Here is a 12,456-nt window from a genome sequence, read left to right on the forward strand (position 1 = left end):
TGGTCCAGGAAGTGTCCCGAGCGACGCTGCGGTTCATCGGGGTGCTGGAGCGCCCCAGTTTCGCGGTTGTACTCCGTCAATAGGGCTTCGCCCTCGCGCAGAACCGCCGTGTTTTCACTTAGAAGCGCGTCTCGAACCCCGCTGTACTGATCGGCGCGAAGTTCAGCTTGATGGGATGCCACCCAACGCAGTTGCTCTTGCTCGCACTTGGCTCGTTGATCTACGCAGTACTGCTGGAATAATCGCCCACCTTGGTGCAGTACCGACTCGTCACCGACTTTCTGGAATAACCGGTAGGCTACATGCTCTCGGAGGGACATTTCACGCTTCTTTCTGCGCACCACGTTGTTCGCATACACGTCTGTGTAGGTCCAACCCAGTTCTCCATGCGGAAGAAGTAGTGGGTACTGCAACGGGTCATACACAGAGTGCGTCTCGAAGAGCCGAAGCAGCGAGTGATCTTTAGTACGCAGAAGGATGTCGCGCGGGCTGTCCAAGTTGCCATCCTCGATAAGAGTCGCCCCAACTTCCGAGACCGTTGGTAGGTTGTGGGTTCGTGGGTTTGACCTCTTCTCGTGCAGCCGGAACACCATATCAACCACCTCCTTTCCCGCCGCCTGGTCGGCGCGCAGCTTCTCCGCGAAGTTGAGATATTGTTGCGCGAACGGATTGCACTCCTCCATCATCTGCTCCATCTCCAGCAGCGTCCCGGCGTGGAGGTCAGCGAAAATACCTCGGCGACGCTCCGCTCGCTGTTGCATGTCTGGATCGACGATGTAGATCTGGGCAAACTTGGGGGGCATGGGCTCGTTTGTGAACGTATCGATACGCGGAAGTAGAGAGCCCAAGTAGTGCCCCATGGCTCCTTGAATACGATACGTGTATACACCACGTTGTCCAGCAACGCTCTCGTCTTGGTTCACGTCCCTGAAGTTGGACCGGTTGCTACAGGAAGCCCCAATCGACGTGAAGGCAAAAACTTGGTTGTAGGCACGAATGCGGCGCCGAAACTCGGCATCCGTGTACAACTGGTGCAGTCGCGGAGGCGCAGCTCGTAGTGAAGGTAGCTGCACCGCTCCCTCCAAACAACAGCCTTTTTTGGACTCTGCAGGCCATTTCCACGCGTTGCAATGAGGGCAGATCGTAGTTGGAGGCAGTCTGTGGCGCCCATTAACGATGTTGTCGCCGCTGAGCATGGAGACTCTGAAATCCTCCTGGTTTGCGAGTGCATGACCTCTGCGAAGAGTGCTGCGCCGTATACGCTCCTGTTGTCGTCGTTCCTCTCTCACCTCCTCCTCTTGAGCGTCTCGAACCGTGGCTTGATACTCCCGAAGAGCCACTCGCTCTGCTTCCGCTTCTTCTTGCGTCAGATTAGCCCGACGTTCTTCCTGGCGAACGCGTTCGCGTTCCTGGCGTTCTTCACGTTCATCTGGCGTTTCTTGCTGGCGTTGTTGGGCGTGTTGTAGACGATCGGTCTCCTGCATGATCTCCCGTTGTTGCTCGGTTTGGTTAGCTCTTCTAGCGGCCTGTAGTAAACGGCTTTGCTCGCGCGCTGTGCTTCGTTCGGCCTCTGTTAATAGAGCCCTACGTGTCCTTTGGCGTTCTGCATCTCTACGTCTTTGACGCTCGCGTTGGGATCCCGTCATGTTCGCCCTTCTAATTCGGGCTCTCTCTCTGTCTCGCGCGCGGCGTCGTTCTGTTTGAGACGCCGTCATTGCAGCGCGCCTCCTACGCGCTGCCTCCGCCGGGGTCGAGCCAGGAACTTGCTCCGTTGTGCTGACATCAGTTGCTACAACTGTAGAATCAACAGGCGCCGCTGCCTGGACCGGAGGTTCTTCTCTGCGGATTGGTGGAGGCCCAACAGACGTGTTTCCGGCCGCAACATGACTCTCGACAGCCGTGACAGTAGCGGCCGTGTCTGTCACGATAAGCGATTGAAATTCCTTGTTTAAGTTGTATCGTTTAGCCCTCCGACGCGCTTGGCGGCGCCTTTTAGCGGCAGGCTCCTCTGGAGCAGCCGGGGTTGCGTTGATACGCTCGTTGTCCCGCAAGGCCTGCTCGATCTCCTCGCGCGTCCATTTCCTTTTCGTTCGAGCCATTCTGGGCTGCGTACACGCAACAGAGTCACATGACGCGTTAGACATAAAGTCTAAGAACACCGTCGCCATTTCCAGGGTCCTATACACGCGCCCCGCCGCGGACACAGAAGCGCAAATAGGTGCGTCCACCTAAAGCGCCGGTCCCATACACGACCACTGGCCCGGAGATGAGGCAGGTCACCCGGCTTCGCCGAGATCTGCCCCATTTACCCCGGATTGGTATGAGATTTCCCACGCCGCTGGCGGGCGGACGTGGGCACCTCAGGGTCGCGGCTCCCAAGAGCGGTCGCTGCGGCAAGGGCACGCGCAATCCTACGTCGGCGGCGGGTGCCAGCTGCAGTCTTTCTTATCATCTTAAAATGGGTATTGCTACCCACTTTAGAGAAAGTAACGGTCAGTATAGTGGAGAGCTGCAGTACCCAAATGCCATTCTCCAAGGTAATTAAACCCGGGATGCAAGCAAGAGAGCAATGTTGCAGATTCGGGACGGCCTGCCTGGCATCTGTGCGCCAACGGGGGAGTCTCGACTACATGGCCGTGTCGTGGAACCCACTGCAACTCCCCGTGGCCCCACCGGAGTAGGCACCAGGCCGCCCTTAATCCCACACTATAATACCTCGACTGCCCTGAAGGTACCAGTTATCCCAACAGGCGGAACTCCCGAAACCGACACTTCTATTACAGTTAGGAAACTATGTAGCTAAGCGTACCTTAGTCCCTGTGCGGCGCTCGCGTCCTGTGGGGCTCGCTGCAGCGCCCGACGTCCGAGCGCTTCCTCGCTCCGCCGCGCGCGGAATTCAAAAAAGGAAATGTGAGCGCTGAGGCAAAATCGGCCAATCACAGCGCGTTATAATTATCACGCATGGCTATGTTGTAATATCGGGCAAACATAAGCCAGTCCGGAAGATGGTGAGATGCCATAGGGCAGGTTACTAATGCGCTAATGCAGGGCGGTAGGACAATGCGCTACGGCAGGCTGATGCCCCAAGGGCGGAACACGACGAACTTACAGACAAACTTACAGGATACTCGGTTAGTTGTGGTAGACTAGCCGAGCGCCGCCGCTTCGCGGCGGTGGGTGTGGGTTTGGCCACAGTAGTATGGGCCGCCCGCCTCCGCTTCGCTCCGGCGGGCTGGTTGGTTTGCTTATACAACGCTTGACGTTGGGGTATGGGTATGCCCGCCTCCGCTTCGCTCCGGCGGGCGATGGTTTCGTCAAAGGGATGCATTGCTAATGTGAAAACGCACTTCCAAAAAAGACATGTATTTATGTAATTATGAAGTGTGTACTGCTGAATGCCTACTCCGCCTAAGCATCTTCGAATATCTGCCTGTACACAATGTTGTCAGTGTATGCACCGTCGTCTTCCTCCAGCTCCGGATACTCGATCAAAGCCTTGAACTTGGACCTGGATGTAACTCTCGACAGCGCCACGTAGAGCTGTCCGTGGGAGAAGCAGGGTGTCGCCAGATACAAACCTAGGTTCTGGACGGTTTGGCCTTGGGCTTTGTTGATGGTCATGGCGAAAGCTGGTACAACTGGAAACTGCTTGCGTCGCAAGCGGAAGGGGGAACTCGCGCGCGTCCCCATCGCTGACGAAGACGATCCTTGGAATTAGAACGTTTTGGCCTATGCGCTCGCCAGTCATGATGGTAGCATGAATAACGTGGGGCTTGAGCTGGACAACCCGTAGTCGCGTTCCGTTGCAGAGGCCCAAGTCGGGGTTCAGGTTTCTCATCATCATAATTGGGGCGCCTTCCTTCAATGTAAGTTTGTGTGGAGGAATACCGTTGATAGTCACCGAATGCAACACCTCCGGCTCGAAGAAGTTTCCTTCGTTGTCGTCATCCACTGAATCCACCGATAGATACTCGCGGGCCTCCCCGGAGAGTCGTTCAGAGACAGCTTGGTTGATGCGGTGCACCACGGCGTTGGTAGTCGTCAAGATGGTCCTGTTGGCGAAGTACTCGTCCGTAGCAACCTCGGGATCGTTGATGTCGGCGTACATCTTATCAATAATGTTCTTCAAACCCCGTGGAACAGCTCCAGGTGTGATTTCTTCGTCTTCAATGTCGTCTCCTTCTTCGTAGATGTTGTCGATCAGCATATCGCGCGGAATCTTCACAAAGTCCCTGCCCAGGGACCTGTTGACCTCGTGTCTACCCTCTCCCACTTGTAGGAGAAACTCCGAGAAAGCTGCGAGCTCTGCGGCGGTGCTTTCGTTACTTGCCGATTGTACACGCATGTTTTCCGTGAGATGCAGCTGCTTGAAGTGTCGCCATAGCGTAGATGACTTCAGACACGCGCCGATGGTCTCCGCTGGTGTGCCGCGCACTACCACCGGCAAAATCTGGCGGAAGTCACCGGAAAGTACAAATACTTTCCCTCCAAAAGGCTCCTGGTCGTTACCCATGATGTCACGCAAAGACCTGTCCACCGCTTCGAAGGCGTGCCTGTGAGTCATTGGAGCTTCGTCCCAGATAACCAAACTGGCTCGCTCGATCAACATCTTGAGGCGCGATTGTTTGTAAATCGCACACGTCGACTTGTCGTTCAGCTTGAGAGGTATCTTGAACGTCGAATGCGCTGTGCGCCCACCCATGAGCAACAGCGAAGCAATTCCACTCGAAGCCACAGCAATCGCGATCTTCCCGGACAGTCGCACCTTCGCCAGGATATGCCGCAGCAGAGTTGACTTTCCTGTACCTCCCGGGCCGTCAATAAAGAACAGCTTGTTGCCTTGAACTGGTGCTTCGGCCGCCTGGATGATTTCGTCGTAAATAGCTCGTTGGCCGTCGTTCAGCTGGCTTTCTTGGTCCACAATGGCTTGAAGGGTAGAGTGCTGGTACCCCTCCAGTTCGCGTCGAATGAGGTTGTTCCGCAGCAGCGAATCCAGCACCAGCCGCGGGTAGTCATCCAGCTGAGGGAGGTCAAAGTCCGCCACTACGTAGCCATTGATTTGGAGCAGGTCGTTAAGGTCCTTGAGTGTGTGGAACCTGATCATGTCTTCCTTCTCCTGTCCTTCCAAGCCCCGGTATGTGTGCGCGAAGTCTTCAGAAAGAACGTCGTAGAATCGATTCCACAGAACGCGAACCTCCGAAACTTGAGAATAAACAATGATCGTCGCGAAGAGCTGGCGGAGTTGGTACGGCATCTTGAAGGCAGCGGCTTCTTCCATACACGCAATCCATTCTGCGTCGTCTTCAAGGTAGCCCAGTTTGAGTGCGGCTTGGCGGTACGACGCATACGTAACACCATCCACTGTCCGAAGCTTGGCAAAGGACTGAGGTCCCTTCCGGTGACACAGCAGTACACGCATGTAGAACCGCTCCATGTCCCGAGGGGTCACATGAACCATCCGCCCAAGCGCCGCTTGGTATTGTTTGCGACGAACCCATTTCTTTGCCTTGTCATCCCATCGGAATAGCTTCGGGATGTCTTGGTACACCATGGTCTTTGCAACTTGGTTCTCCGGAGCCTCGCTCGCACACAATTCGAAGAAGCGGGTCAACATCGAGTGGCGACCGCGAGTGAGAACTCGATCCGGGTTGTCGCTCGAACGGAAGGTCACGAATTGCTCGTTCTCCAGGTGGATCGTCAGCTGTACGATGGAATGCGTCTTGCCTTGAACGGAGAAGTCGAGAAGCCGCATACATGCCTCTATCGGAGATATATACCTTGCGTTCAGGTACCGAAGAATCTCGTTGGGATCCATCCTTGCACCGTTCGACTCCCCGCCCACCGTTTCCACAGTGATTACAGCCTTGTCGGACCCCTTGTAGACGTACTTGTACAGATATTTGACCGCCGTGAGGGCCGTACAAACCTCCACGTTGATATGGCAGTTGTACTTCTGCGAAAGGTAGGGATTGTACGGGACCACCCATTGGTTAATGGTGGCGTTGTCGTACTCCCTTCCCTTGAACTTGAGTACTCCCGGTGGCCGGCGGCGACGTCTGCAGACAGGAAACCCGTTCACGTTTCCTTGGGTAACCTCTACCAACGGCTTCGGGTATCCCTTCGTGCACTTTCCGTCCTTCATGCAGGGGCTGGAGGGGTTCGCCGCGCCACATGGACCATGCATCATGCAAGTGAGGATGGTCTCGTACAGCTGGGGTTGATCTCGGCGTCCGGGAGCTCCGAAGAGCACAACTTGTCGATGATTTGTCTTGTACGCGGCTTGTCTTCGTCTGCGAGAATAATCAGAATGTGTGCGTGTGGGAGGCCCTCTTCTGGAACTCCACCACGTAGATCCTCGCCAGAACACGTCCCAGTACGCCTTCATCCAAGTCTTTCAGCATCGCCGCCAATTTCTGCTGCCAAACGCGGGCTACAATGTCCGGGCGGTCTTGTGCGCTTTGGTTTGGCTCCGGTATCTTTTCCTGGATCTCGTCCCACGTAGGGTTGCACGTCATAGTAACGAAGACGTCCGGTTTCCCGTACTCCCGCACGATAGCCATGGAATCTTGGTAAGACTTGTACATGGCCCGCGGACTCCCCGAATGCGTAGCTGGTAGAACGATGCGCTTGCCGATTTGGTCCAGGAAGTGTCCCGAGCGACGCTGCGGTTCATCGGGGTGCTGGAGCGCCCCAGTTTCGCGGTTGTACTCCGTCAATAGGGCTTCGCCCTCGCGCAGAACCGCCGTGTTTTCACTTAGAAGCGCGTCTCGAACCCCGCTGTACTGATCGGCGCGAAGTTCAGCTTGATGGGATGCCACCCAACGCAGTTGCTCTTGCTCGCACTTGGCTCGTTGATCTACGCAGTACTGCTGGAATAATCGCCCACCTTGGTGCAGTACCGACTCGTCACCGACTTTCTGGAATAACCGGTAGGCTACATGCTCTCGGAGGGACATTTCACGCTTCTTTCTGCGCACCACGTTGTTCGCATACACGTCTGTGTAGGTCCAACCCAGTTCTCCATGCGGAAGAAGTAGTGGGTACTGCAACGGGTCATACACAGAGTGCGTCTCGAAGAGCCGAAGCAGCGAGTGATCTTTAGTACGCAGAAGGATGTCGCGCGGGCTGTCCAAGTTGCCATCCTCGATAAGAGTCGCCCCAACTTCCGAGACCGTTGGTAGGTTGTGGGTTCGTGGGTTTGACCTCTTCTCGTGCAGCCGGAACACCATATCAACCACCTCCTTTCCCGCCGCCTGGTCGGCGCGCAGCTTCTCCGCGAAGTTGAGATATTGTTGCGCGAACGGATTGCACTCCTCCATCATCTGCTCCATCTCCAGCAGCGTCCCGGCGTGGAGGTCAGCGAAAATACCTCGGCGACGCTCCGCTCGCTGTTGCATGTCTGGATCGACGATGTAGATCTGGGCAAACTTGGGGGCATGGGCTCGTTTGTGAACGTATCGATACGCGGAAGTAGAGAGCCCAAGTAGTGCCCCATGGCTCCTTGAATACGATACGTGTATACACCACGTTGTCCAGCAACGCTCTCGTCTTGGTTCACGTCCCTGAAGTTGGACCGGTTGCTACAGGAAGCCCCAATCGACGTGAAGGCAAAACTTGGTTGTAGGCACGAATGCGGCGCCGAAACTCGGCATCCGTGTACAACTGGTGCAGTCGCGGAGGCGCAGCTCGTAGTGAAGGTAGCTGCACCGCTCCTCCAAACAACAGCCTTTTTGGACTCTGCAGGCCATTTCCACGCGTTGCAATGAGGGCAGATCGTAGTTGGAGGCAGTCTGTGGCGCCCATTAACGATGTTGTCGCCGCTGAGCATGGAGACTCTGAAATCCTCCTGGTTTGCGAGTGCATGACCTCTGCGAAGAGTGCTGCGCCGTATACGCTCCTGTTGTCGTCGTTCCTCTCTCACCTCCTCCTCTTGAGCGTCTCGAACCGTGGCTTGATACTCCCGAAGAGCCACTCGCTCTGCTTCCGCTTCTTCTTGCGTCAGATTAGCCCGACGTTCTTCCTGGCGAACGCGTTCGCGTTCCTGGCGTTCTTCACGTTCATCTGGCGTTTCTTGCTGGCGTTGTTGGGCGTGTTGTAGACGATCGGTCTCCTGCATGATCTCCCGTTGTTGCTCGGTTTGGTTAGCTCTTCTAGCGGCCTGTAGTAAACGGCTTTGCTCGCGCGCTGTGCTTCGTTCGGCCTCTGTTAATAGAGCCCTACGTGTCCTTTGGCGTTCTGCATCTCTACGTCTTTGACGCTCGCGTTGGGATCCCGTCATGTTCGCCCTTCTAATTCGGGCTCTCTCTCTGTCTCGCGCGCGGCGTCGTTCTGTTTGAGACGCCGTCATTGCAGCGCGCCTCCTACGCGCTGCCTCCGCCGGGGTCGAGCCAGGAACTTGCTCCGTTGTGCTGACATCAGTTGCTACAACTGTAGAATCAACAGGCGCCGCTGCCTGGACCGGAGGTTCTTCTCTGCGGATTGGTGGAGGCCCAACAGACGTGTTTCCGGCCGCAACATGACTCTCGACAGCCGTGACAGTAGCGGCCGTGTCTGTCACGATAAGCGATTGAAATTCCTTGTTTAAGTTGTATCGTTTAGCCCTCCGACGCGCTTGGCGGCGCCTTTTAGCGGCAGGCTCCTCTGGAGCAGCCGGGGTTGCGTTGATACGCTCGTTGTCCCGCAAGGCCTGCTCGATCTCCTCGCGCGTCCATTTCCTTTTCGTTCGAGCCATTCTGGGCTGCGTACACGCAACAGAGTCACATGACGCGTTAGACATAAAGTCTAAGAACACCGTCGCCATTTCCAGGGTCCTATACACGCGCCCCGCCGCGGACACAGAAGCGCAAATAGGTGCGTCCACCTAAAGCGCCGGTCCCATACACGACCACTGGCCCGGAGATGAGGCAGGTCACCCGGCTTCGCCGAGATCTGCCCCATTTACCCCGGATTGGTATGAGATTTCCCACGCCGCTGGCGGGCGGACGTGGGCACCTCAGGGTCGCGGCTCCCAAGAGCGGTCGCTGCGGCAAGGGCACGCGCAATCCTACGTCGGCGGCGGGTGCCAGCTGCAGTCTTTCTTATCATCTTAAAATGGGTATTGCTACCCACTTTAGAGAAAGTAACGGTCAGTATAGTGGAGAGCTGCAGTACCCAAATGCCATTCTCCAAGGTAATTAAACCCGGGATGCAAGCAAGAGAGCAATGTTGCAGATTCGGGACGGCCTGCCTGGCATCTGTGCGCCAACGGGGAGTCTCGACTACATGGCCGTGTCGTGGAACCCACTGCAACTCCCCGTGGCCCCACCGGAGTAGGCACCAGGCCGCCCTTAATCCCACACTATAATACCTCGACTGCCCTGAAGGTACCAGTTATCCCAACAGGCGGAACTCCCGAAACCGACACTTCTATTACAGTTAGGAAACTATGTAGCTAAGCGTACCTTAGTCCCTGTGCGGCGCTCGCGTCCTGTGGGGCTCGCTGCAGCGCCCGACGTCCGAGCGCTTCCTCGCTCCGCCGCGCGCGGGAATTCAAAAAAGGAAATGTGAGCGCTGAGGCAAAATCGGCCAATCACAGCGCGTTATAATTATCACGCATGGCTATGTTGTAATATCGGGCAAACATAAGCCAGTCCGGAAGATGGTGAGATGCCATAGGGCAGGTTACTAATGCGCTAATGCAGGGCGGTAGGACAATGCGCTACGGCAGGCTGATGCCCCAAGGGCGGAACACGACGAACTTACAGACAAACTTACAGGATACTCGGTTAGTTGTGGTAGACTAGCCGAGCGCCGCCGCTTCGCGGCGGTGGGTGTGGGTTTGGCCACAGTAGTATGGGCCGCCCGCCTCCTCGCTCCGGCGGGCTGGTTGGTTTGCTTATACAACGCTTGACGTTGGGGTATGGGTATGCCGCCTCCGCTTCGCTCCGGCGGGCGATGGTTTCGTCAAAGGGATGCATTGCTAATGTGAAACGCACTTCCAAAAAAAAGACATGTATTTATGTAATTATGAAGTGTGTACTGCTGAATGCCTACTCCGCCTAAGCATCTTCGAATATCTGCCTGTACACAATGTTGTCAGTGTATGCACCGTCGTCTTCCTCCAGCTCCGGATACTCGATCAAAGCCTTGAACTTGGACCTGGATGTAACTCTCGACAGCGCCACGTAGAGCTGTCCGTGGGAGAAGCAGGGTGTCGCCAGATACAAACCTAGGTTCTGGACGGTTTGGCCTTGGGCTTTGTTGATGGTCATGGCGAAAGCTGGTACAACTGGAAACTGCTTGCGTCGCAAGCGGAAGGGGAACTCGCGCGCGTCCCCATCGCTGACGAAGACGATCCTTGGAATTAGAACGTTTTGGCCTATGCGCTCGCCAGTCATGATGGTAGCATGAATAACGTGGGGCTTGAGCTGGACAACCCGTAGTCGCGTTCCGTTGCAGAGGCCCAAGTCGGGGTTCAGGTTTCTCATCATCATAATTGGGGCGCCTTCCTTCAATGTAAGTTTGTGTGGAGGAATACCGTTGATAGTCACCGAATGCAACACCTCCGGCTCGAAGAAGTTTCCTTCGTTGTCGTCATCCACTGAATCCACCGATAGATACTCGCGGGCCTCCCCGGAGAGTCGTTCAGAGACAGCTTGGTTGATGCGGTGCACCACGGCGTTGGTAGTCGTCAAGATGGTCCTGTTGGCGAAGTACTCGTCCGTAGCAACCTCGGGATCGTTGATGTCGGCGTACATCTTATCAATAATGTTCTTCAAACCCCGTGGAACAGCTCCAGGTGTGATTTCTTCGTCTTCAATGTCGTCTCCTTCTTCGTAGATGTTGTCGATCAGCATATCGCGCGGAATCTTCACAAAGTCCCTGCCCAGGGACCTGTTGACCTCGTGTCTACCCTCTCCCACTTGTAGGAGAAACTCCGAGAAAGCTGCGAGCTCTGCGGCGGTGCTTTCGTTACTTGCCGATTGTACACGCATGTTTTCCGTGAGATGCAGCTGCTTGAAGTGTCGCCATAGCGTAGATGACTTCAGACACGCGCCGATGGTCTCCGCTGGTGTGCCGCGCACTACCACCGGCAAAATCTGGCGGAAGTCACCGGAAAGTACAAATACTTTCCCTCCAAAAAGGCTCCCTGGTCGTTACCCATGATGTCACGCAAAGACCTGTCCACCGCTTCGAAGGCGTGCCTGTGAGTCATTGGAGCTTCGTCCCAGATAACCAAACTGGCTCGCTCGATCAACATCTTGAGGCGCGATTGTTTGTAAATCGCACACGTCGACTTGTCGTTCAGCTTGAGAGGTATCTTGAACGTCGAATGCGCTGTGCGCCCACCCATGAGCAACAGCGAAGCAATTCCACTCGAAGCCACAGCAATCGCGATCTTCCCGGACAGTCGCACCTTCGCCAGGATATGCCGCAGCAGAGTTGACTTTCCTGTACCTCCCGGGCCGTCAATAAAGAACAGCTTGTTGCCTTGAACTGGTGCTTCGGCCGCCTGGATGATTTCGTCGTAAATAGCTCGTTGGCCGTCGTTCAGCTGGCTTTCTTGGTCCACAATGGCTTGAAGGGTAGAGTGCTGGTACCCCTCCAGTTCGCGTCGAATGAGGTTGTTCCGCAGCAGCGAATCCAGCACCAGCCGCGGGTAGTCATCCAGCTGAGGGAGGTCAAAGTCCGCCACTACGTAGCCATTGATTTGGAGCAGGTCGTTAAGGTCCTTGAGTGTGTGGAACCTGATCATGTCTTCCTTCTCCTGTCCTTCCAAGCCCCGGTATGTGTGCGCGAAGTCTTCAGAAAGAACGTCGTAGAATCGATTCCACAGAACGCGAACCTCCGAAACTTGAGAATAAACAATGATCGTCGCGAAGAGCTGGCGGAGTTGGTACGGCATCTTGAAGGCAGCGGCTTCTTCCATACACGCAATCCATTCTGCGTCGTCTTCAAGGTAGCCCAGTTTGAGTGCGGCTTGGCGGTACGACGCATACGTAACACCATCCACTGTCCGAAGCTTGGCAAAGGACTGAGGTCCCTTCCGGTGACACAGCAGTACACGCATGTAGAACCGCTCCATGTCCCGAGGGGTCACATGAACCATCCGCCCAAGCGCCGCTTGGTATTGTTTGCGACGAACCCATTTCTTTGCCTTGTCATCCCATCGGAATAGCTTCGGAATGTCTTGGTACACCATGGTCTTTGCAACTTGGTTCTCCGGGCCTCGCTCGCACACAATTCGAAGAAGCGGGTCAACATCGAGTGGCGACCGCGAGTGAGAACTCGATCCGGGTTGTCGCTCGAACGGAAGGTCACGAATTGCTCGTTCTCCAGGTGGATCGTCAGCTGTACGATGGAATGCGTCTTGCCTTGAACGGAGAAGTCGAGAAGCCGCATACATGCCTCTATCGGAGATATATACCTTGCGTTCAGGTACCGAAGAATCTCGTTGGGATCCATCCTTGCACCGTT

Source organism: Phytophthora cinnamomi (genome assembly GCF_018691715.1).
Source record: "Phytophthora cinnamomi strain GKB4 chromosome Unknown Contig111, whole genome shotgun sequence".
NCBI classification, from domain to species: Eukaryota; Oomycota; class Peronosporomycetes; order Peronosporales; family Peronosporaceae; genus Phytophthora; species Phytophthora cinnamomi.